Genomic DNA, 27,223 nt, shown 5'->3' with positions numbered 1-27,223 from the left:
AAGAATAAAATTCCTAAATTCTAATTAAGCCTGGTGGTGGTGGCCCACACCTTTAATCCCTACACTTGGGAGCAGGAGGCAGGCGGGATCTCTGTGAGTTCGAGGCCAGCCTGGTCTATGGAGTAAGTTCCAGGACAGCCAGGGCTGCACAGAGAAACCCTGTCATGAAAAACTGAAAAAACAAAACAAAACATTTTTTTAATTAAAAAAAGAAGCAAACAGACATAGTGCAAAGAGAAGACACCCCAGACAAGGCATGTGGGGTTATGAAGGTGGATTCTTGACTGGAAATGGAGGTAGAAGTTGCTCCCATCCTTATGGGGATGTCTCTGCACTATTTTTGGATACTGACAATCAGAAGATGCGATAAAAAAATATCTTCACAATGAGATTAAGCATGGAAAAGTATTTGTTGTTTTGTTTTTAAAGATTTTTTTTTTTTTTTTTTTTGCCGGGCGGTGGTGGCGCACGCCTTTAATCCCAGCACTGGGGAGGCAGAGCCAGGCAGATCTCTGTGAGTTCGAGGCCAGCCTGGGCTACCAAGTGAGTCCCAAGAAAGGCGCAAAGCTACACAGAGAAACCCTGTCTCGAAAAACCAAAAAAATAAAATAAAATAAAGGTTTTTTGTTTGTTTGTTTGTTTTTTTACTGTGTATACAGGGTTCTGCCTGCATGTATGCCTGCAGGCCACAAGAAGGCACCAGATGTCATTACAGATGATTGTGAGCCACCATGTTGTTGCTGGGAATTGAACTCAGGATCTCTGGAAGTGCAGCCAATGCTCTTAACCCCTGAGCCATCTCTCCAGCCCTGGAAAATATTTGTTAATGAATAAAATAGACCAAGACAGTGGCCATTTGAAAACCAGAGCCCTGGGGATGAAGCTTGGTGGTAGACCGCTCTCCCAGCGGGTGCCAGGCCCTGGGCTCAGTCTCCAGCACCACACAGGACATGAATCAGCATAGTGAGAAACATGACATGACACAGTGATGCAGTCTCGTGGATGTGTTCTAAACCAATTCTTGTGCCATCCTGTGGATGGGCTAGAGAGATGGCTCAGTGGTTAATAGTACTTGTTCTTGCAGAGTACCAGGGTTCAATTCCTAACACCCACATGGTGGCTCACTATTGTCTGTAACCCCAGTTCCAGAGGAGACAATGCCTCTTCTGACCTCTTTGGGCAACAGGCAGGCGCATGGTGCACACATATATGTATATACATACATATATATGCACGCAAAACAATTACACACATAAAATAAATAAATCTAAATTTTTTAAAGATTGCTGAATGGTTTTCAAATAAATAAACAAAAAATATGTATAACTGACAATGGCCTCCTCTACCCACTGTTGGTGAAACAGGCCTCCACATTTAGTCCATCAACTGACCAGTGAGGAATAACCTTTTACATCATAACTGGCTGTGATGCAACCAGTTTCCATAATTTCGACATGGCCTCCTCTACCCACTGTTGGTGAAACAGTCCTCCACATTTAGTCCATCAACTGACCAGTGAGGAATAACCTTTTACATCATAACTGGTTGTGATGCAATTAGTTTCCACATTTCGACAGCCCTTCAGTTCCCAGATTATTTTCAAATAACACCATCAGATGGTACCTACCTGTCAGATAACCTTCACAGTGCCTTTTTGCAGATGAGAAAATGCCAAGGATTGTGTACAGAAAGTGAGGGCCCAGCACTGATGGCTGGAGGACCGTGGGAGCCAAGGATTCGAGGAACTAACTTTCCATCCTAGTATAAAGGAGGACATCGCAGAGGAAAACAATAAACCAAATAAAGGCAATCTGCTTTTTGCTCTTCTTTGCTTTTTAAAAAAACAAAACAACCAAAACAGGGCCTCTCCGTGTGGCCCATATTGGTTTTGACCTACTGATCCTCCTCTTGTGTTAGCCTCGAAATGGCTGGGATTACAGGTGTATGCCACTGTGGCCAGCAGTAATCTGCTTTTTATGACCACCATGTACACATTATTTTAGATGCTGTAAGTGACAAAGTATTTTTCTCCACTGAACACAAAAAGCTGGCCTTTTCTATTCTCTAATAGAGCAGACACACAGAGAGAGACACAGAGACACACACACAGACAGAGAGACAAACAGACACAGACACACCCCTTCATGAATGCTAGGCAACACTCTACTACCAAGTTCCACCCTCAAGCCACATAAAAAGTCAGACATGGCAGTGGGCATCTGTATACCAGCACTGGCTGAGAGCAGGGTAAGGAAACGGTCAGGTGCTGGCATTCATTGGCCAGCCTGCCTAGCTTTGGGCTCAGTGAGAAAGCCCGCCCCTGCCCCCCAACAAGGTGGAGAGCAGTAGGGGGTATGCAACACGGCACACCTACACACGAGCGTACACACATGAAGTACTAAAAGGACAAGGTGGCCTCATTTCTGGACACAGAGATTCGTCTTAGGACTCTGCAAATCATCTTACATTCTAAGTCCCTGCCCTGGCTAAGACATCAATCATTTATCCCAGAGTCTTCCAGAATTATGCTTTCCCAAGGGAAATAGCTCCTGCCACATGCCCTCGGCCAGCTGAACAGAGTTTTCCAAGAACCTTCTAGAAAAACTGCTCCCAGTTGCTCATTCTGCAAAATGTACTGAATTTCTCCTCTGAGAGGTGAGTCATGGTTACCAAGTCACGGAGTCAAGGAGACTCGGACCCCTCCCTTGCTAGGCGGGGGTTGTGGACAGAAGTTATTGTAATATTAAGGAGCTTGTCACACCCTTGTCCTCTAGGCTCTAGTTAGAAACATCCAGAATTCTCCCAGCCTGAAAAGGGCAGTTGTTTGTTTTAAAATCAGAGAGATTAATTCTCTGCCGCAGAGTCCCTAGCCACAAAAGTAAGAGCAGGCCAGGCCCCGCGCTGTCCTGAAACCTGGAACTTCAGGGCTAAGACTGCGACAATCCCAGGCACACCAGTGGAACTGGTCACCCGTCTAGTTGCTCAGACTTTCCAGTCATTATTAAGTGCCACCACTGTTAACATCGCCTAGAACAATGGTTCTCAACATGTGGGTCTGGACCCCTTTCGGGTCAAATATAAGACATCCTGCATATCAAATATTTACATTACAATTTGTAACAGTAGCAAAATGATGGTTATGCAGTAGCAACAAAATAATTTGGCTGGGTGGTGGCGCACGCCTTTAATCCCAGCACTCGGGAGGCAGAGCCAGGCGGATCTCTGTGAGTTCGAGGCCAGCCTGGGCTACCAAGTGAGTCCCAGGAAAGGCGCAAAGCTACACAGAGAAACCCTGTCTCGAAAAACCAAAATAATAATAATAATAATAATAATAATAATAATAATAATAATAACAACAACTTGGTGGTTGGGGGTCACCACAACATGAGGAACTGTACTAAAGGGTTGCAGCATTAGGAAGGTTGAGAACCACTAGTCTAGAACTCTGGCTTGGGGCTCAAGGACCTCTAATTATCTATAGAGTCAGCAGGAAGACCTCACAGACAGGTCTTAGCAGCAGGACTGTGGATACCCCCACCCCACCCTGCTGGCTCTGATGAACAATGTTTCACACTATCCCTGCTCCCCACTCATTCAAGGCTAGTAGCATGGCGCCACCCAGATACGACAGCCAAGCGTCTCCAGGCAATGCAAGTGTCGGCTGGGGTGAGGGAGAACGGTGGGAAAACAACCCTTGTGGGGTCTGCTGTCTCTGCCCATCTAGGACTGCAATACACAAGTCAAGGAAGGTCAAAAGACGTCCTGAAGTCATGTGTGATAGCTCACACCCTTAATTCCAGCATTCAGGAGGCAGAGGGATGTGGATCTCCAAGAGTCTAAGGTCAGCCTGGGCTACAGAGTGAGATCCAGGATAGGCACCAAAACTACACAGAGAAACCCTGTCTTAAAAAACAAACAAACAAACAACAAAAAGTGTAGCATGGATCTTAGAAAGTCTTATTAATAAAATCAAACCTGAGGCCAGATATTGGGGTGAATGCTGGAAGATCAGAGAAGCAGAACAAGCCACAGCCACCTCATCTCACCAGTTCCTCAGCTGATCCTGTTTCCTCAGACTGGAAGCCTCTGAGTCCTCATCCAGAATGAATCTCAGCTGAACTGTGCTGCTCAAAAGCCTAAAAGCTTAACTAGCTAAAAGCTTCTAGTTTCTGGTCTTCATGCCTTATATACCTTTCTGCTTTCTGCCATCACTCCCTGGGATTATGGACCCAGGTATTGCCTGCCTGAAGCTGTGTCTGGGCCTCAGGTATCTCCCCTTAGACACAGGCCCCACTGGGTGGGCTCTGCCAGAAGCTGTGTCTGAACCTCTAAGCCGTTCATGGCAGCTGTGTGGAAGCCGTTTTGTCCCTCCCCACACAAGGAGAACTCTCAGAAACCCTCAGGTCAGCTAGCCTGGTACACAGCAGCAATCTCCGCATGTGCTGTGGCATGCACACAACCACACTCACATACACCACACACACACAAGAAAAAGACACTGTCTCCAAAAGAAAAATATGCTTAACTTTCCCATCAAATCTCTCCTCCCATCTCCCCAGCTCCCCCCGGCCTCACCCCCAGTTCAATTATCTTATTGTATCAAACCACTTCCTGCCCCTCTTTCCTTGACCTCAAACCTACTTTTACGTTTCCAAAGCCTGGTTAACAAGCAACCACGCAATACAGCATCCAAACTAAGGCACTCAAGAGTAGCCGTGGCCTGATAACTCCGCAGGGATGATGGGAAGCCAGCGAGGTCACATGACTTGTCCTCCACACTGCTGAGGCCTAGCGCTGCCTGGCCCATGCTTGCCGGGTTTTCAACACGGGAAGGGCATGGAGGCTTGGATGGACCTGCTTCCTGCGTCCTCCCATCTGGAACCTGTAGGTGGAATGGGATCCACTAGCATCGTGAGACCCAGCACCCTCCTCAGAAGACAGGGCAGCTGCCTTCCTCACTGGTTTTGTTGTTGGAGTAGTTAAATTCAAGACTGTCCAGCTTCCGAGTGCAGTAATTAGAAATGTGCAGCGCTGTGCCCAGCTGGGCATTGGTTTTAAATAAGAATTTTTCCACATTATTCTCCACTTACTTGTTACTTCCCAACATTATTTGACGCTAGCTCTAATTTATTCTCTCTCTACCCATTAAGAACTCTCATGAAGGCTGGGCAGGCGGTAGTGGTGCACACCTTTAATCCCAGCACTGGGGAGGCAGAGCCAGGAGGATCTCTGTGAGTTCGAGGCCAGCCTGGTCTACAGAGCGAGCTCCAGAACAGACACCACAACTACACAGAGAAACCCTGTCTTAACACCCCGCCCCCCGCCCCGCCCCACGCAAAAAACAAAAACAAAAATAAAACCTCTCATGAGTAGAACACATCGCAGAGAACTTTACGAGAAGCCAGTTGCTTTGCCACTGAGACAGGCTGGGATGGTGTCAGGTGGAGATCGAGTCACCTCCAAAGAAAGTTCCTGAAAACGAGGAGAATGTTTTATTTGGACAGGTAAGAGCAACAGAAGCATGCAGAGTGATACAGCTGAGGTACCTACTGTCCCATGGCCTGTACTGCCCATGACCTGTGCTGTCTGTGACCTGTGACATCAAAGGCCTGTGCTGTGATCCATGAATGTCTGTGGCCTGTGCTGCCCATGGCCTGTGACACCCATGGCCTGGACATGTCTATGGCCCCTGTACTTTGGGAAACACTGCTTAGGCTACTGACTGACAGACTTGGGTGCTGAGTCAATGGGAGTCTTCAGAAACCTCTGGAAGGACCAATGATGCTGAACACATCCAGCTAGTGATCTTCCTGGCTTCCTGTGTAGAGAAATGTAATTCTAGTGGCTCTTTTCCTGTTTTCCCTGGCTGAGGAGGCTGGGTCCATGACTGAAATCAAGCAGGCCACCAAGAAGTCCCACCACTGACAGCTGGGTCTCTGCTTCCTATATCCTTGTTGACTAGGCCAACCTGAGGGAGCTGGCAGGTGCCCAGTGCCAGGCAGAACAGGGCTGGGGAGGGATAGGTATTCCTATGTGCTGGTCCTGGGGAAGCACATAAACTTGCCCTTCACAGGAAGGCTGGCCTCTTAAACACAATGGCGGAGAGCACCCTGGTTTTTCCAACCCTTGACTGACTTCCCCAAAGCCCTCTTGTTAGACTTGAGGGGTGCGAGTGAGCGGGTACGTTCTCTCCTTTGCCATTGTCCAGGGGTCCCTGGAGCTCAGTGACTGGCTTCAACACACATCTCCACCTCTATCTTCTGTGTAGTCTATCCTGCCTTCTGGTGGTCGCCAGTGAGGCATGCACATTTTCTACTTCTGTGGGTTGAACTACTATACATTCTAGCACATGGACATCAGACCATTCTCCCTCCATCCTTAACCCTATCATCTATGTTCAACACAGCACCCAGAACAGTTCTTTAAAAATGTAAGTCAGGGCCTGTTCCGAACTCCCCGAAGTTCCCTCCAGTAGTCAAAACCCATGCAAGATGCCTTCCACAGACTGCTCTGCCCTATATAATAACCTCAGGAAAGCACTCTAGACAGCCCTTGCTTTTCATTGACCATGTCAAGCCCACCTTCCTCAGGACCGTTGCATTTTCAGCTCCTACTCCCCAAGTCACGCCCCCATCATCCTCCGGTCCCACGTTCAGTCCCCTTAGGTCAAGAGGTGGTGCAGTCTTCTATGGCCGCCCAACACAAAATAGCCAGCCACTCCCACGGAGCTTTCTTTGTCTGCGGCATGCCGCCCTTTGATCTTCAGGGTAGTCTTTCCTGTGTTCCTCTAGAAACTCCATGAGAGTGATGGGTTTTAGATTCACTGCTACATTCCAATAACCAAGAAAATGAAAACACTTCGTCCAAGTGTTGACTGAAGGAATGCAGGAGTAAACAACCCGCTAAGTTCCAGGCAACTATCAACTACCCACGGCAGCTGACCCTGATCATGACTGACGACACGGGCCCACCTCTCGCTGCATGGGCTGACTGAGCCTTTCTCAGGGGCTCCATAAGTCCCTCAATAAAACACAATTCCCTTGTTCCTGCACCCCACGCATACTTCCAGACATCTGGCATCTTGTCCAGCAAAGTCTGTTGGGCAGATGTACAGAGTAGTCAGCCATTCACAGACCACAGGCCTGGGTAGCTCATGAATGGACTCCCATGTGCTGTCAGTTCTTGAGAGGGAAAAACAGTTGGGCTCTTAGTAATATGAGCCCCCAGTCTTCATACACACATACCTTAGCTCTTGCCTCAGGAGAGCAAGAGTGAGAGATCCCTATTTATTGGAGACTTAATATATGCCAGGCATACTCATTGCTGCATTTAATCTTCAAAAATAAACATGAGGTAGGAACAGGAACCCACCCCATTGACAGTAAATAAGTCAGTTTTCAGGGACCCATTGTACTCATGGTCATAGACACAGTGCGTCTATGTCTCTCTGACTCCATGCTGTGTTCTGACCATTCACTCCCAAGCACTGCCGATCTCACCAACAGTGACCAGATGTGACAGGATATCCAGAAACAAGACCACCATGATAGTACAGATGCTCAGAGGCACTGTGAAGGAGCCTGACAGACAGTCAAGGCCACTGAAGGTTCTGGTGTAGTTAGGAATAGAGGGCAAGTATGGCCGTGATCAAGAGAAGAAAGGGGAAATTATCCATACCTTGAAAGAGCTTTCTTCTTCACCGGATGAAGACATCCAACCATCCCCTTTACAGCCATTGTCTGATTCTGGAGTATCCAGTTTGAAGAAATCACACAGCCTTTGACTGCACAGAGGGGAACCCAAAGGCAGACATGGCCTGAGAAAAGTACTGAAGCCAGGATTTGAGTTCATATTTTTTTCATTTCCAGCCTAACACCTGCCTACCCTGCATTTGGGCCTTTCATGTTTCTTCCCTCACAAAACAGAGCTGTATGATCCCACTCTGCACACAGATAGCACCCACCTGTCCTGGAATAGATGTGAAATGTACCCCCAAGGTTCATACTCTGAAAGAGTGGCCCTCATATGGTGGCACTATTAAAAGATCATTGGATCATAAGAGCCCAGACCTTATCAATGGCTTAATTCACCCATGAGTTCACAGCTGAACAGACGGACAGCTAGGAGGTAGGGCTTCGTTAGAGGAAGTAGGTCTTTGGAAGTGCGTCCTTGGGGGTATACCTTGTTCCAGACATCTCCTCTGGCTTTCTCTCTGCTTCCCGAACACTATGAGGTGAGCAGTTTTCTTCCACCATAATGTGTCTGCCTTGTCATGACTAACAGTAATGGAACCAACCGACCATTGACTTACCCTTCTGAGACAAAGTACCCCCCCAGTTGTTTTCCTCAGGTATTTTGTCACAGTGACCTAAACGGGACGAACATCCCCAGAGAGAAGCTCCTCAGACACACTAAGGCAAAGGCAGCTGCAGGAAATCTAACCTGTGGGTGCAAGCTCCAGCGATTATTGCTTCTTGGGGCACCAAAGCCAGACGGTCTCAAAGTTTTCAAGGTGTACCTGGGACCCCCGGGAGCCCCAGGGATCCTTTCAGAGGGTGGACAAAGTCAAAGCATTCCCATTGGGGTACCAAGATGGCTGCTACCGCCTCACAGCGTCTCCAACAACATAGTGGCATTTCCAAAGGCTCCATTGAGTGGTTCACAGGAGACTGAATGCAGGGGCAGATCTAAGAACCCAGAGCTCTTTTACCAATATTCTATCAATATTATTCTAGTATTATTCTGTCAACAATACAATTTTCAAGAATAGCAATAAGTCTTTTGGAAAATTAGTTATAACAAAATTCCATCCAAATAACATCAAGAATCATTTAAACACACAAAGAGGCAAATAACATCTGGAAGCTAGATTTGAGGTCTTACAGCAGGGACAAAGAACAAGGAAACCAAAATGCTCAAAACCAGACCATGAGAACTGAGCAGAGGAAGGACAGCATCTTTGATGGATGTAACCATCACAGTGTAATTCTAAAATCAAAGGGAAAAAAAGTCCAATATGGCAAAACTTGGTTTAGTGTATGCTGTGTCTCCAGCAGTGTGAGACATGAGTAGCAGGGGCAGACATGGTACCTACAACCCTACCCTACCCCCTTCTACCCTAGTCTACTGGGGGCGTCTCCACTGGACCTCAGCAGGCATGGCAAAAGATTAAAAGTTAGTGTTAAAGAGACCTGCTCCAAAGGAAGGACTGTGGGATCAGAGAGGAGAAAAGCCATCTCTCCCCTTCTCAACAGGGTCTGATACAAAGCCCAGGCTGGCCTTGAACCCACAATCCTCCTTCTTCTGTATTCCAAGTGCCAGGGCAGCTGTTTTTGAATGACAAGAAGTAGCCTTGGTGCTGAAGCATGAAGCTGCCTTTGTGTTCCAGGTAAGAGGGTGCCGGGCACAAACCGTGCTATCAGGCACTGTGGTCCTTTCTACTTCAGTGAGCATCCGAAACCACTGGTGAGAGGTGAGCCTCAGGGTGCCTGAGCATGAAGGGAGGGATCCTAAGAAAAAAAAAGGGAAGACAGAGTGTGACAGGTCCATGAAGTAGATTTCAAGAGTTCTGTGTGGCCTAAGACTCGTCTCTCCAGCACCTACGCCAGTGCAGGGACATAGTAGTCCTCCGTAAATGCTTGACGGATGAATGAAGGATGGGACTGTCCCCTTTCTGTCCTCAGTTCGGCCACAGATGTGCTGCTATACCCAGCGGGGATTAGAAGCAGGGCAGAGATGTTGAGGTACACCTTCCCTGCTCCCTCTGAAGTGAATGCCCTCACCATGTCTAGGACTTGAATGTCCTTCCGACTGTTACCGCAAATTTTCACTTCTCCAGATAGATTTCCTGTGTCCCCTTGAGGTTTATCATGGAGTCCACTTATTGACTGAAGCCGCCTGAAAGACTCACTTTGAGACTTTCAATTTGTGTGGTAGCTTATCTGCAAACAGCCGACAAACGGCTTAACATTTGGTGTTCTAAGTGCATCTGGCTGTCAGACCTGCGAGCTCCGGCAAACGTCCACCGGTGACCATGTAAGACCAGCACCTGGGCCGCAGCTGGTTCCACAGGGACAGACTTTGTGTTACAGAAATAATGCCCTCTACTGACTCTGAACGTATTCTTTATTTGACTGCTTTAATTTTCATGGAAACAAGGTCTCATGTATCCGAGGCTAGCCTCAAGTCAGTATGCAGCCGAGGCTGGCCTTAAATCGCTGCTGTATGTGTGCCTGCCTCTCACATGCAGAGATTACAGGCGCACACCACCGTACCCAGCTCCCTTTAGCTGACTTTCAAACCCGCTTCTCGTTTATTTCAGAAAGCAGTCACGTTTCCTGTAAGTGCCGAAACACTGCTCACCCATCTCACAGTCTCATTTGCTCCTCAGAACTGGAGGTGCCCCCGTGTGACTCCAGAAGCAGTTAGAAGGATCAGACGCGGTTATCTCCCATTTGCAGCTGAGGTGGCCAAGAGATAAGAGTTGCTTAAGGTCAGAGTTAGCCAAGACCGAAACTGGTGTTTCCACGCAGATCGTGGTCTCCAAGCCGGCCATCCGCTTTCTACGAGAAAACTGTACTCTTGACGTTTTTTCGTTTCTCTGGTAACTTCAAAGGTAAGGGGTGTATCATCTTATTACAAAATTTTTCTGGTAAATGACAAGGTGATGCTTCATCCAACAAAATCCATTTATTATGATAATCTTCTGACAGGGGAAAACAGACCTTTCCTAAGAAGGCTGACATTCACTTGTTTTGCAAGTTAAAGTGGAGTGAGTTTGCTAAAGACCTGCCGGTAGAAACTGCTGTAGAAATTGCCAATGCTTCCCACAGAGGAGCTTAGGCGAGGATTGTGAAGTTTTTGTTTGTTTGATTGCTTGGGTTTTTTTTTTTTTTTTTTTTTTTTTTTTTTTTTTTTTTTTTTTTTTTTTTTTTTTGAGACATGGTCTTACTATGTAGGTCTGGCTAGCCTTGAACTTCCTTCAGTCTTCTTATCTAGTGCAGGGGTGGCAGGCATAGACCACCATGCCCTGCTATGTGTATTTAAATGTCTTTTTAATCCCCTATTAGTTTGTGTACCGATGAAATATGAGGTTTAGCATTATAGGTCACGTGGTCTGAATGGTGCCTTTAAGTCCTCAACTTAGCTGAGTCTGTAAGATTTTTATTATGGCACAACTCACTTTTATTGTAATTAATGTCCATGTACCACTACATATCTACATTTCATTCCTAAATTAGAGTGCATTGTATGTGAACTGCTAGTTGATCCACAGCTGTTATCAACACATTGCTCAAGGAAACTTCTTCAGGACAAACATACGGTGGGACCAGGAGGGCTGCTGTATTCCTTTGATCCAGCACTGGGGTGGCAGAGGCAGGTGATCTCCTGAGTTCAAGGCCAGTCTGGTCTACATATCGAGTTCTAGGCCAGTCAGGACACACAGTGAGTCACTGTCTAAAAAACAAACAAAATATCTGCTGGTAACATTTCACAGCTTATTACTTATTTTTATTACAAATTCTAATATAAACTATTACATATATATATTATATGTCTAGGCTAATATGGTGTGTCTTTCAAGGCATTGAAAAGAAAAATAATGTTAGCCCCAAAACAAAAAATGAAAACCTGTCTAGAGAAAAGAAGCAATATTTGAATTATTGACTAAGTCTGACAGGGAACGAGGTGGACATGGAAAGAAAATAGCGCAGCTGGAAACTGCTGACACAGATGTGTCTTAGAAATAGGAGCAGAGTGTGAATTCACCTTTGCGTCCCATCCTCAACCATCACTGGGAATTTCAATAAATGCTAGACTTAGAAAAGCGAAAAAGTCGAATCCTCAGCCACATTATGGAAATACAGGTCATGCACATGCCCTTGGTGAGAACTTCCCCTCAAGGAAGAAGTTTTTACTTTATGGATGATAATGCAGGCTAAAAGTCTTGGGAAATAGAATAAACAAATAACTTTTCCAGACGGTAACAAACCGCATAGAATCTGCATCTTACTATATGAGACTTCAAAGGAATCTACATTTTTACCAGTTCTTTAATAACAAGAACAATGGAAAATTAACCAACTGGAAAACTAGAAATTTTTAGCATGCAAAGATAAGAATTCAGCACCCTCCCTCTCTCCCCAGTAAACGCGAAAAAACTGAAACAAAATATCAACAGTTTCAAATTTCAAATCTGTCTTGGAAATATCTATTTACTAATGTTGCCAATCGGATTCTATATGATAAGGAAAATGAGCATGTTGCTGTTGAACACAGACAGACACACAAATCTGTTGTCAACAATTTTTTTTAATATTTGTCATACAATAATTTTTGTCATACAATAATATTTGTCAACGATAATATTTGTCATTCCAAATAGCATCTCAAGAAAGTTCTGGAGCCAGGCTTGCTGGTACAAGGCTGTAGTTCCAGCTACGAAGGAGGCTGAGGCAGGAGGCTGTCAAGTCCAAGGCTGGAGTAGGTTACAGAATGAGTTGAAGGACAGTCTGAGCAATGTGGAGAGGCCCTGTCTCAAAATGAGCAAAGTGGAGCTCAGGATATGTAGCTTCGGAGTAGAGAGCTAGCCTGGTGTCAGAGCCCTGCATCCCCAGTGCTGCCAATCAGAGAAAAGAAAGAGGAGGAAGAGGAAGAAGAAAAAAAATTTTAACAAGAATCTTCTTCATTTATGGACATTATAGAAGATTCATAGCATCATAGCAGAACATTAACCCAGAAAATAAATACAAACACTAAATAATCCACACATTTTGGCTAAAAAGAATCAACAGCATATACCAATTTGTTGACTGAAATCACTTTTAATATTAAAAGAAATGTTAGATACCACCGAGGTTTGTCTCCTGTGCCAGAGGAACAGTTAATTTCCTTAGGCATATTTTCAAAGCACAAATCTGTCTGTATATAAACATTAAAAGTTAGTCAGACATGGTGACACGTGCCTTTAATCCCAGCACTTGGAGGCAGAAGCAGGCAGATCTCTCAGTTCGAGGCCAGCCTGGTCCACAGAGTGAGTTCCATCACAGCAAGGGCTACCTGTCTCAAAAACAAAAAACACAAACAAACAAGCAAAAATTGTTTCCATAGTAAAATATATAGCTGGAAAAGGACTATGCAGATTTTTACTAGATTATCAGGAAAAAAACCAAACAACAACAACAAAAAAAGAAACCAACCAAACCTAGGCTATTAGCATTTGAGGGAATAGGGACACAAGGCTGAAGAAAATTGTAACAATCATATTATATTTCAATGTAAGTTTCCCAAAGATCCTAAGGCTGTGCAAAATAATATATCTAAAAGTTCTGGGGACATTAGTGAATCCTATCACGTCAGCTGGAACGGCCTGACTTCGGCTAAAACAGGACAACAGAGCGGTCAAATAAACATGGACGCTCCGAGGACAGAAGAATCTGTTTGAAACCCCTGGGACTTGACAAAGCCAGTGGCACGGGGAGCACTCTTCTAGAAAGCATCAGCATTATTAAATACATAGATTCTTGAGTATAAGCCAAGGCCATACTATTGAGAATGTATATTTAATAATACGTTTTCCCTGCTCTGATTTGTCGTGATATTGAAAGTCAAGTCTGTGACAACGTAAGCATCATGGTTTTTGTGTTTGGCTTTTGTCAGCGTGGATTTTTGTTTTGTTTTGTTCTGTGTTAGGGATCGAACCAGGTCCTCCTGTATGCATGCCAGGCAAGTGTTCTTTATACCCCTGAGCCATATCCCTACTACATAAATTTTACCATAAGCAGAACTTAAATGCTCATGTACAGAGTGTCCAGAGAAATATCAAGAATAAGACACTTAGAAAAAAAAAGAAAATTTTACCTAGTTGATCAAAGTGTTGTTCCTGAAATATATATATTGCTTGTGCTGAACAGATGCCAGACTTTTGACATTGCTAGCAACTTCTCCAAAATAGAAAGTACTAGAAAAAGAAAACTCATTTTAATTCTGAGTCATATGACTAGCCCTTCTACGCTCCAAAAGTCACTATCAGATCCTCCCTCCCCCCATATTGGAAAGAAAGGTTTGTGATATTCAAGAATATTATGGTCTTTTCACTATTCGGATTACACACATGATTTGAAAAGGTGTGGTAAACATGAACTTCCGTAACCTTTAGAAACACATGATTGACACTGAGGCATGAGGCAAGAAGTGTGGTATTGAGACATCTGGTCCAGGAACCAAAGTCTGGGCTGAGGAGTTGGCTACACAAGGGTGAGGTCCTGAGTTGGAGCCCCAGCACTCACCTAAAACTGAGCATGGTGACCCATATTTCTAACCCAGCACTTAGTGGGGGCAGATTCTGGGGCGGGGGAGATGCTCGGGGTTGCTGGCCGCCTGGCCGGTCTAACTCCAGCTTCAGTAAGAGACCCCGCCTCAAGGGAATCTGGCAAGGAGTGATGGAGCAGGACACACACTCTTCCAGTCTCCTCATGTGTATGTGGGCACACGCACCTGCACACACACGTGCACAAACACCACACACACCAAAATAAGTAAATACATGAGATTAAGTGGGGCATGTAGAGGAAGACACCGGATGTCAACTTCCGGCCTCTTACACACAAACACACCAGCACGTGCTCACGCATGCACCCCTCCCCCTCCACACACAAACACTTAAAGAGGAACTAAAGTCTGTCTGTCACTTCTTGACTCTAATTGGCCCACACAGTGCCGCAGCTATCTGCAGACCAGCACGCTGGGCACTACACTACGAGATTGGTGCTGCCAGCACGTACTGACCGGGTACCCTCAGTCTGCAGTGGGAAATGTACTTCTGACATCTGGAACTCCAAAGCTGCCTATCTGTGACGCCAGCAGCAGTTTCCACAAAAATAAGACGCTGCCTCGGAAAATCTCCTTTTCCCTGGGAGTGATTTTATGACTGAAGTGGGCTTATACCCAGAGACACACACTTTCTGTTATTTGGGGTTCAATTATCTCACGTGTAATTCACATGGAATCAACCTGCATTTACTGGGTTCTTGTTGCATCAACACAGAGCAGGATGCAAGCGCACTCCACTGAATTTACATGTGAGGCACCTCTGTGTATTCCTGCTCTCCTTCCACTGAGCAGTCCATTCTGGACACTGTCTATGTCCGTGGTGGGCGGTGATGGGGGGGGATAAACATCAGAAGTGAATAATTATCTGTGAGTGGTGATTTGCATATTCTTCATGTTTCTATTTTACTTTTGTTTGAGACAGAGCCCCACTAGGTAGCTCAGGCTAGCCTCAAACTTCCCGTTCTCCTGCCGTAGCCTCCAGAATGCTAGGGTTATAGGCATCCACCACCTCATCCAGAACATCTTTCTTGGGCAGGGGTGGGGGGTGTTGATGATCTCTGTAATGAATCTATCTTGAACTAAAAGGGAGACTGAAGAGGAGAGGCAGGAAGAGGTAGGTGTGAGGAGGCTGTAGAGGGGCTTCCACACCCTCCCCCAGGGTTGTCAGGCCTCTCCGAGGGAAATGAAAGGGAAATGGTCCCTGAACAAGCCGAGACACGGACTGAGGAGGGCAGGGGCAGAGGAATGAGCAGAGAACTCTGAACCTGTAAAAGAATTCTCCTGACAATGAAAGACAGCCCTAAATTCCTTTTCAGTCCCGAGACTATCTCCCTTTCTGTGGCCACAAAATTCATTTGTCTTGAAGCTTGACCTTTCTAGTAATGTCTGCTGTCTTGTAGCTAAAGTGGCTTAGAAAAAAAAAAAAAAAACCTCCTCTGACAAATGATGAGCAAGGGTTAGACCATCTCTACTTTCCCAGATTCCTATTTATATAATGTCACTTTCATCCAGGCCGTGTGACATCTGACACTCCTCAGAGTTACTTTGTGTTTAGCTCCCTTCGAAACCCAAAGCCAAGCACGTTAGATGTGCAGGCGCTGTAAGGTAAGAGGGATAGAGAGCAGCAGGCCTAAGCACCTTTGGTGGCTTGGGAGGACCTGCCACTGAGCAGCTCCGAGTCCCGGGTCCTCCCGTCCTCCACCCAAAGCCTGGCCTACCTTCTCACCACCCGAGAGAGTCCATTTTTCTTTATCGTCTTCTACCTGTGTCAACTCTTATGAACAGCTCGCCGGATCGCCTGGAGAAAGCTGGGCCAGCCTCTATGCTCTACCTCCCACCCAAGCCTTCTACACCTCCCTCTGCAGCGGTCTGCTCCCTGTCCTCCATTTTCAGCCCCCACTGCTTTCACCAAAGACACCGCACACCTGGGCATCCTTGCCATGCCTGCTCTGCCAGGGTCTCAGTCGGATCCTGCTTTGCCTAAAGGATGGGACATCTGTAGGAGCTCATTCTTCTGACTTCAGGACAGTAGAGCAGGAGAGGGGGGGTCATGCACTTTTCTCCTGTGTTGTCAGGAAAGCAGGTTGCAGCTTTGGGAGCCACCAAGAAGCCCCAAGAGAAGTGTAAACCAGCAAAACCTGGATCCTTAGCATGTCCTGGCTAGCCTGCATTTATTGAGTGCTTACTGTATGCTCCCTGCTTTGAAAGACTCCAGGTCTAGATAGAGATTCACATAAATGTTGCTCAGTGATTTCCAAAAATGCCACAGTGTTCCTGGGACTATTTTGACACCCAAATTAAGAGCATTTTTGTCTCTGTTTTTGCAGGGGTAGCTCCTACAGCTCATAGTGTCTTGGAAGCTGGGAGTTACTGATAACAAGTGTGAGCAAAACAACAAAAAACATCTCTGACTTGTATTTACTCCAGTACCTTTGAGGTTAGGCCCCTCACGTGATTTTTTAAATTTAGATTTACTTATTTTATTGTGTGTGTGTGCGTGTGCGTGTGCGTGTGCGTGTGCGTGTGTGTGTGTGTGTTGCCTGCCTGATGCCTGTGAAGGTCAGAAGAGGGCACTGACCTTTGGAACTGGATTTACAGGCAGTTGTAAGCTACTGCACATGGTGCTGGGAACTGAACTCAGACCTCCAGGCTCTCGGCTGCTGAGCCAGCTCTTCAGCCCCAGGCCTTTGTCCTCATAAGACAATTTCCTCTCTTATTTGCAGCTGTGGGGTCTAGACAAGGCTCCTGACTGGGTTTGGGGAGGCACTGACTACTCATAGAAACACTAACGAACAGGTTTTCAGAGCCTCATAAACAGTGATTCTGTTCCTTTCCCTGCCCCAGCTCAGAGTCCCAGAACCAAATGTCAAAGGGAGGTACATAAAGTATATGTTTCCTGATCCAGTTTTATTTTTACTATTTATTTACTTATTTTTGAAACAAGGTCTCTCTACATAGCCCTGACTGTCCTGGAACTCATACGCAGACCAGGTACATTTTTTTTTTTTAAACCTCTAAGCCTGAAAGATCAGTAGTGAATTAATTTGTGTCTCAGCCTAGTTGAACAAAATCATCTTTACTTGACATAAAACTCATTGAGAAGAAATAATGACTTCAGGGTATTTGAATTTACCCTCCAGAGATCTGGAACAAGGAATTCTAACACCTTTGGAAAATTTATTTTCATGAGCTTTTGTAGGCGCCACCAGCAAACAATTAATAAAGAAATATGGGTACAGCCTGCACTGGGGAATAGGTGTAGGGGTTCAGCTACCTTTGAGTCAGCCTCGGCTGAGAAATACCCTGCAGGCTGAGAAATACCCTGCAGGCTTGGTGCACTTTGAAGAGGAAAGAGGCTGTCAGAGCCATAAAGAGGGCTCCAGGGCTGCCCAGCTTGGGTGGAGCACCCTCCAGGCGGGCTCAGTAGGCAGGCTGCAGGCTGCGGAAGGACAAGGGACTCCACATCAGTCTTCTCAGCAGATAGCGGGGCTCTCCAGTTAGAGCTGTTACCCGTTGTCAGATACCAGATCGCAGTTTTCAAGGACAGCCCAGCAAGAATTCACCCCGGAAGCCACCTCCTGAGTGAGCAGAACCCCCCAGTCCTTGAAAACAAACTTGGGGTTTTCTGCCCACCATGCAGCACAGACCATGCTGTCTAGAAAGAAGTGCCCAGCACAGTCTATGAAATTGGGGGCACGAGGAAATAGTAGCTTCTCCGGCTTGGGTTTCTCTTTCTCTGTACTAGGGATTGAACCTAGGGCCTTGGGCATGCTTGGTAAACAATCAACCACTGACCTGTATTCCTAGGCCTCTTTTTCACTTTTTGTTTGGATACAGGGTCCAATTAAGTCACCAGCAGGCCTTGATCTTTACACATTCCTGTCTCAGCCCCTCAAGCAGTCGGATTACCAGCTTGCAACACCAGCTTGTTGCTGCTTATAAAATATATTTGTTGTGTGTGGTGGGGCCAGTGCACACCCACACCACAGGGCTTGTGTGGAGGTCTGAGGGTAATTTCAGAGAGTCGGTTCTCTCCTTAGCCTGTGTGGGACCCAGGAATTGAACTCAGGTCCTCAGGCTAGGCAGCAATCACTTTTACCTATTCAGCTACTTCACAGGCCCTACCACATTGTTTTTAGTTGTTTAACAAATTCTTATTTAGAAAAATGTCCTCTAACTCTAGTGATAAAGAATTAAGGACTAAGCTTCCAAAATAACCAAATGTGATTCCCCCAACAGTAGGTTTTCTTTGCCTTTCCGAGGTGGGAAGTTCCTTGTTCCAGGCTGCTTAGTAAGTTAGGGATGACACCAGGACTAGAAGGTGACTCACTGCTCTCAGGTCCTGGTTACTTCCCACACAGTCTCAAAGTCGGCAATACTTGGAGGGTCTCCTTCCCATTCCAGCTGCAGACACAGCAGGATGAACCAATGGGGGCCGGGGGGTGGGCAGGGCAGACTCAAATGCAAAAATGAACAGTAAGAGGAAAACTGACACTTGCGTTTGGACCCTGTACAGCTAGCAAGGTGGTATGACTATTGGGGTTTTTGAACCCCAATTTCTTCATTTGGAAAAGTAGAGGAAACAATGCCTACTGTACGGGCCCACCATGAAAATATATCTAACAACTTCACACAGGCACATCTGGTAGCCTAGATAGTCTATCAAAGATACCCACCCCCAAACACGGGAATTACGGGGGCTGGCAAGAGAGCTCAGCACACAAGGCGCTTGCTGCCACGCCTGACTGGTGACTTGAGTTTGATCCTTGGAACCCACATAGCGGAAGGAGAAAACCAACTCCCTCAGGTTGTCCTCAGGCCTCTACCAGCAGCTGTGGCATGCACTCGCGCGCACGCACACACACCCACACACACACACACACACACACATTAATCAATCAATCAATCAATTAAAAGAATAGCAGCAAGCTATCTAAGTGAATAGGTGAGTACTCCAGGTTACTGTGGGGGCCTTCCTTTAAGGGGTCTAGGAGGCAGAGTCTGGTTACTAAGGAGTGTGCCATACATAAAGCCTTTGCTCATTGTGCATGTCTCTTCCCATAATGCACCTGATTTTTATCCTGTGCATGCCAATTATGCATAAATATAAAAAGGTAAATAATGTTTTCCTAAAAGTTCACTCAGAAGGCACAGTTTGCCTTATCTCACATGAACACAAAATCAGTCCCGACTGGATCAGTCCCTGTCATTCATATACCAAGATATGTTCTTGGAACACTGCTTGAATGAAAACAAACTTATTCCATTCTCCGAGTGGGGTGCACTTGCAGTTTAATGCAGGCATGGGGAGGTGGGTGTCCTAAGATGCATTGTTAGAAAAGGAATATAGCCCAAGCCAAGTGAAGTTCCAAGTTGTTAAGCTATTACCTGTGTTTTCCTACCTCAGGGCTCGTGTGTGTGTGTGTGTGTGTGTGTGTATGTGTGTGTGTGTGTGTGTGTGTGTGTGTGCATGTGTGTGTGTGCTATATTTTTATGTATCTTTCATCTTTTATATAAATAGTAACATACTCACATTCTGTTCTACCTTTTCATCTGAGCAATGTGTCCAAGAGGTTCCCCCTAGAGTCTTTTCATTCTGCTCCCAAAGCATTTCATTCACAGATAACATCACTGAGCCACCTCTTACGGCCAGCTGTTTCTAAGCTCTCAGTCATGAATGGCTCCGTGTGCACAACCTTGAACTTGCTGCACTTTGCCCAGTACTGGGCATCAGTAAGACAAACTGTAGGTGTCCTCCCTGAGCCTAACCTCCTTCCATTATCTAACCCATAATACTCCTTTGGGCTCCAGCTACAGAACAGTTCTCTGCACACCGCTTCTGTCCTGGTCTACCGAGCGCACTCGCTCAAGCTACCGTCATCCCATACATTACAGTAGTAGGCATGAATACATTTGTCTTAGTTACTGTTTTAATGCTGTGAAGACACACCATGACCAAGTCAACTTATGAAAGAACATCATTGGGGGCTCGCTTACAGTTTCAGAGGGTGAGTTCATGACCATCATGTCGGAAAGCATGGCGGCAGGCAGGCAGACATGGCGCTGGAGCAGTGGCTGAGAGCTTACATCAGGATCCACAGGCCTCAGGCAGAGAGAGGAAGATTGGGCCTAGTATAGGCTATTGGCTTTTCCGTAAAAGCTCATTCAAAGAGCACAGGTTGCCTTTTTAGGGAAAAGTCAAAGCCCCCACCCCACTGCCACCCCTACCCTTACCTGCAGGGCCACACCTCCTCCAACAAGGCCACACCTAATCCTTCCTAAACAGTCCACCAACTAGGGACCAGATATTTAAATACATGAGCATGTGGGGGCCATTCTCCTTCAAACCACCATGACGTTTAAATTTAGTCAGACAATCTTGAGGTTGCTATACCTGAATCGTGCCTGTTGAGGAAGAGATCTCTTGGGGCCTCAGTGCTCCTTTTTCTGAAATTAGATCAATGAGACTGTGTACCCCAAACCTGTGAATAAATAACTGAAGCCTGCCAAGACCTCCATTTGAAGGCTTTTCCACAGGGGAGTTTGGTGAATCTAATCAGATACATGTCTCAGCGTCTTGGAATAGCATCATCTTAACTGCTCTCTTATATGTGATTTCCTCCAATGGACTGCTCTCCCTCGCTCCCTGTTTGATCTGGCTGGCCTGGAACTTCCTATGTAGACCAGGCTGGTCTCGCTGTGAACCTCTGGTCTCCGCCTCTCCAGTGCTGACATTATTCAGGCGTGACCCCACCACGCCGCCCACATACTTCCTCTTTTATAGTTGAAGAAGCTGACACTCAGAACATAGCCATGGTATCACAAGCCACGTGGCGGAACTCAAACCCTGCTTTGTCTGCATTCAAGTCTGTAAGCTGGTATCAGTCACTCACTACTCGGGAAGCAGAGCACACACGTGCTAGCCAGCAGAGGCCGCGTCTAGACAGGAAACCTGCATGGTGCCTGCGCCCTCTGCTGGCCATGCTGTGCAATTTCTGGTCTAAAAGTCAATTTCCCAGAATACAACTGGTGGTGGTTGTAAAAATAACTCAAATGACTGAGTTCGTGCCACGGTGAAATGCTGAGGATGTCAGTCTTCCTGCTTCCCAGTCACTCAAAAATAGGAGGCTTGAAAAAACAAAGAAAACCAAGCTGTGTGTGTGTGTGGGGGGGAAGTGTTTAGTACTAAGTTCTCTCTCATTAAACAAATGTTTCGATGGAATAGAAGTTTCATTTTTTTCATAATTCAGTCAGAGAGGGGTGCAAAATTTTCACCAATCAGCAATACAGTAATGATCTTTCCTGTGTGGCTCATTGAAGACAAGATAGAAAATACATTTAAAAACAACACTAGCACACAACACACAACAAAGCAGCCGGGCACAGTGAGTTCAGGTGCACACACCTTCTAAACCACACTACTGCACTAGCGGGAGGCACACCTTAATCAGCACTCGGAGGAGAGCATACCTGTGAGATCGAGGTCAGCCTGGTCTACAGAGTTCTAGGAAAGGCGCAAAGCTACACAGAGAAACCCTGTCTCAAAAAACCAAAAACCAAAACAAAACATAGAGTGCGCTTGTAGACACTCGAGCCTTGGGGTACACAGTGAGACCCTGTCTCAAAGAACAAGCAAACCTTCACGAATATGCACTGAGAACATTTATCACCACATCTATACACACCTTTTTTTTTTTTTTTTATTCTTCCAAGCCTACAAATCGTCTGCCATGGCAGAAACGAGCCTCTCCCTCTCTTAGCCTCTCTATCCCCCTCTTTCAGGAAGAAGCTCAGAACCTAAGACTCTGTAGATCATTCAGTGTCATGGTTAGGAATCTCAGCTTTAAAGTCCCGGCAAACCTGCGTCTGGATCCTACTACTGCATGGGAGCCACCCTGTGTCTCCTTATCCTCGTGTGTGAAATAGCTTTAAATATCCAGGATTAGTGTAAGGTGGGAAGGAATACTCCCAAGTCCTTTAACACAGGGTCTGAGACAGCTACGCGCTCCCTGGCGTCCCTTGTTATCACCGTTCAGCCCAGCCTCTTCAGTTTATAGAGGAGGATTTACGGCTCTGAGAGAAACGACTTCTACGGTCAGGTGGCCAGTTAGGGCAAAACCAGGTGGATCCAGGCATCGTCCGCCAGTCCCTCCTTGCCTGGTCACATGTGGGACAGTGGATTGTTGTTTTGGTTTGGTTTGGTTTTTTGATTTTTCGAGACAGGGTTTCTCTGTGTAGTTTTGGTGCCTGTCCTGGATCTCGCTCTGTAGACCAGGCTGGCCTTGAACTCACAGAGATCCACCTGGCTCTGCCTCCCGAGTGCTGGGATGAAAGGCGTGCGCCACCACCCGGCAGAACAGCGGATTTTCCTTTATTCCTCAGCTCTGGGCAGAAAGAAGCTGAGACATTTCTCCAAGTAGTTGTCGGGGTCATTTTGAGCTGATGTCCCAGAGCCAGGGACAGTGTACCCTGGAGTGCAGCTCCCGGGCATCCAGAGCCAGCTCTTATCCCACACTAGCAGCTCCCTTCCACATAGCACCGTGCAGCTGTTATTATTTTATCTTCTGCAATCTAAAGCTGTAGAAAAATAAGCTAATTAGGGAGTGTCATCACCAACAGCTTTCCCACATCCTGGAAAGCGTCAAACCTCTGCATCCAGCCAGCCTCCTCCCCACATTACTGGAGAGCCCTCTTTTCAAGGCCTCTGTCTTAGTTAGGGCTACTAGTGCTGTGAAAAGACACCATGACCACAGCAACTCTTATAAAGAAAATATTTAATTGGGGTGGCTGCTTACAGTTTCAGAGGTTCAGTCTATTACCATCATTGGAGGGGATCGTGGCAGCGTGCAGGCAGACATGGTGCTGGAGCTGAGAGTGCTACATCTGACTGGCAACAGGAAGTCAATGGACAGTCACACTGAGAGATGCTTGAGCAAAAGAGACCTCAAAACCCACCCTTCAGCGACATAATTCCTCCAACAAGGCCACATCTCTTAATAGTGCCACTCCCTTTAGGGCCCAGTATGGTGATATTTTATTTGTACTGAAATGTCATTTTTTTGGGGAGGGGGTGTTTTTTTTTTTTTGGAGACAGGGTTTCTCTATGTAGTTTTGCGCCTTTCCTGGAACTGGCTTTGGAGACCAGGCTGGCCTCGAAATCACAGAGATCCACCTGCCTCTGCCTCCAAAGTGCTGCGATTAAAGGCGTGAGCCACCACCGCCTGGCTGAAATGTGATTTTATTTGTTTGTTAATAAATAAAGTTGCCTGGGGGGTCAGATCTAATTGCAAGCCATAGCAGAAGCTGGGCAGTGATGATGCACACTTTTAATCCAGATCACATGACAAGCAGATCTCTGTGTGTTCAAGGATACAGCCAGCATGGAGACACACGCCTTTAATCTCAATACCAACCATAAAGACCTGGAGGTCTGTATAGACAGGCAGTGAGGTCATGTGGTTGGGTTTATAACCAATGAGAATGCAGAACAGAAAGTCAATAAAAAGACAGATACACAGGAAGTAGGTCTATTTTGGAGGAGAAGGACTACAGCGGCAGAAAGGGTAAGAAGGCGGCTTTAAGTCTCAGCTCTTAACTACTGCTCTGACTGTTGGTTACGCGGCGGCACTCGTGGCTGGCCCCTGCCCACGGCGGTCATGACAACAGAGGAGAGTGCTGGAGTCCTGAGCCATAGTTACCTTTCTAGAGCTTTATTGGGGGGGGAGGACTGCAGAGGGGGGAGACAGAAGGAGAGAGAGTGCGGAAAAAGAGACCGCACAGAGGGTACACCCGCTTTTTAGGCTGGAACGCTGTCATAGGCTGGTGAATTTTTTTTTTTTGTTTTTGTTTTTTTGAAATAGCCGGGTCTGTGTAGCTTGCGCCTTAATCCGAACTCACTGGTAGCCCAGGCTGGCCTCGAACTCACAAAGATCCGCCTGCCTCTGCCTCCCGAGTGCTGGGATTAAAGGCGTGCGCCACCACCGCCCGGCTAGCTGTGAAAAAAACAAAAACAAAAAACAAAAAAAAAAAAAAAAAGAATTAAGGAAATAATCCTTACATCCCAGACTTTCACTTATTAAAAAAAAAAAAAAAGCAGATAGGTGGGAATAGGGGTGTCGTTCCTCACAAAAACTGCTTCCAGCTGATTTCTGGACGTCGATTGGCTCTTGGGGGAATGGAAAAGGGGAGTCTTCCGAGGTAGACAGGCGTTGTGGGATGCTGTCTGTCATCCGTTTGCTCTGGAGACATGCATCCTTCTTGGCTGTGCCTGAGAACTTTGTTTGACAAGATGCAGAAATCTTGGAGATAAAGTAACTCTTTGCCCGTTCGCTGGCAGAAGTTCCCTCAAAGTGGCCAGGTTTACTGGTACCCGCCCCTATCCACCAATGTAGGCGGTAAATGTATCCGCCCCTTTGTCGCTTGGCCGTAGCCGAGAAAAAATTAAAAATTAAAATAACAAACCAGGATCAGACTCCAATCTCGGGCGTCCCCAGAGTAAAGAGGGACCTATGAATCACTCAAGTTACTCATCCTCTTCGTCAAGGGATGGGAAGGGCTGCAGCTGTACTACAGTTGGTCCACGGTGGACCCGAGACAGCATTGACCCCCCTCATCAGGAGCAAAAATGTGTCTGCCGTTGCCACCACAGCCCGGGGACAACCGCTGGGGTGTCCGTTGCAAAGAATATAGCTCAGACTACAACCGTGAGAACGGCGGACTCACTGTGGTGAAGAATCATGGCAGTATCAGTAGTGGTAGCTGTGTGGGGGTCCAGCAGAGGCGAGGGACGTGTGTGTTCACAGCCTCGAGGTCTTGCTGGCTGGGGGAGGAGGCGGCAAGCAGCAGCAGGTCCTCGTTGATCTATCCGAGTCTGAACAATGTTGGGTTACACTGCCGCTGCCCGTGGCGGCCATGCTGACGGAGGAGAGTGCTGGAGGAGAGTCACGAGCCATGGTTACCTTTCTAGAGCTTTATTGGGAGAGAGGGGGAGGAAAGGGACTGCGCAGAGGGGTGGTACAGAAAGAGAGAGAGAGTGCCGAAAAAGAGAACGCACAGAGGGCACACCTGTTTTTTAGGCTGGGACACCGTGATTAAGGACATAATTCTTACACTGACCTCTTGGGCTTTTAATTCTGCATATGGCTCTGTGTTTCTTTTTTCTTTCTTTCTTTTTCCCCCGAGACAGGGTTTCTCTGTGTAGTTTTGGAGCCTTTCTTAGATCTCGCTCTGTAGACCAGGCTGGCCTTGAACTCACAGAGATCCGCCTGGCTCTGCCTCCCAAGTGCTGGGATTAAAGGCGTGTGCCACCACTGCCCAGCCGGCTCTGTGTTTCTTATTTAATAAGACTGTAACATCTACAGCCCATTTTCTTTCAAACCACCACAGCCCCTTTGCAAGTGCTGAGAGAACAGATCACTGCCTAGATTGTGCCCTCTGACCTACGCCACCCTTTCACTCCAGTGTTCTTCCCTCTGCCTCTCCCCGGAGATCACACACATAGCCATCCACAGGCCCAGGGACTTTTGTTTCCAGAGAGGGTGCACACGGTCCATAACAATGGTCCACAGTAATTTTCCATTTCAACCTGGGAGGGGCCAGTGACACACACAGCCAGGAGAGCTGCAGTTCCTGGTGTTTCCAGAAAGGACAGAGCCCATCAACTTGGACAAACGTCCCCACATGCTTGCTCCCAATCTTTGTCAGACTTTCCCAAACTCAATAGACCCTCTAAAAGGCAGGCTGAATCTTCTACCTCGGGGTCAGGTAACCCATAGCTGCCCAGGTCCCATTTAGACATGGGACAGCCTAACCCTCTATAATTTAGTAAACAGATGGGGAGAAAGTTCTGGAGATGGAGAAGGAGGGGGGCTCAGGTGTACTGGCATCAATTGCTCAGTGATAGCACACAGAAAGAGCCCTGGACTAGCAGTTAAGAGCCTAGCTCTGCCGTGATGAACTGTGCCCTTGGGGAAATCACTTTATGTCTCCGGAACCACGTTCCCATGCACTGTGCAAGTGAGTTGGCCATGAGGACCTGGAAGAAATCTTCCAGCGAAAGGTTTCTGCCCGTGGGATGTGTTAAGGTGTTTTTACTGCTTTCCCGTGTCTTGTTTTGTGCCCCCAACCCTCCTAAAGACCCAGAGAATGACACTGAGGTGTCTGGTCAGGCAGCTGTGGGCAATCCTGACAGAGCTTAGTTGGGAGGAGTGACCTGGCCTCGTAGCCCTCCTGCCGCATGCTGCTCTTTGGGGGAACAGACAGGCCCCTCTCCCTTGTGGGAGGCCAGAGGACAGGCTCCTGGGAAAGAAGCGAATGCCAGGGAGGTGTGGTTGCTTTAGGCTCATGGTAAGTTGGTTCTGTTCTTGTTTCCTCCTCGTTTTTTTGATGTCTTGTCAACATTTTGGATCTGAGGAAGGGTTTGGCTTAGCTTCAGACCGAATTTTGCCTTCTGCTGGGCTTCGGAGATAGAAGGCTAGGCCCTGGCACTCTGCCAGAGCATTGGCTGGGAAGAGCAGAGCTAAAACCCAGCCCAGGCACCCTAATTCCTACTTCATAACTCTCTGGAAGTGCTGGCACCTATGACAGTAGTGATGGCCTGTCCCGTCCAGCTCAGAGGCCATCAACTGGAGTCCAGTTACGGAGGCCTTTCCTTCCTCAACCCCACCTCTCTTAAGTCAGGAAAGCTGGCCCTTTCTTTTGGAGAAGGGACACCCACAGGAAGGGTTGATGGTAAGAAAACTTGAATTTCCAACTTCCAGGGTCACAAGAAATAAATGTTGCTAAAGCACTGGTTTGTGACACGTTGCCCTGGTGCACCAACACAGGCCTGCCCCAGACCCTGCCCCTCCACGGCTGCCTCTGCTCTCCCTTCTGTACAGACCACAGCCCCAGA

The 27,223-nt window shown here is 46.9% G+C and overlaps 1 protein-coding gene across 2 annotated transcripts in view; it reads left to right on the top strand.

The window, feature by feature from the left end:
- Window positions 1–10,359: 10,359 nt before the first annotated feature.
- Ctse (cathepsin E) overlaps window positions 10,360–27,223 on the top strand; it is a 31,646-nt gene continuing 14,782 nt past the window's right edge. Inside the window, exon 1 of one of the 2 annotated variants that reach the window (XM_037211430.1) lies at window positions 10,360–10,615. The gene's annotated coding sequence lies outside the window, so the exon portion shown is untranslated. The remainder of the gene's footprint in view (window positions 10,616–27,223) is intronic. The other variant, XM_028876482.2, reaches the window with a different exon arrangement.

This window comes from Peromyscus leucopus, chromosome 15 (genome assembly GCF_004664715.2).
Source record: "Peromyscus leucopus breed LL Stock chromosome 15, UCI_PerLeu_2.1, whole genome shotgun sequence".
NCBI lineage: Eukaryota > Metazoa > Chordata > Mammalia > Rodentia > Cricetidae > Peromyscus > Peromyscus leucopus.
This window is presented reverse-complemented; position numbering and strand designations above follow the sequence as displayed.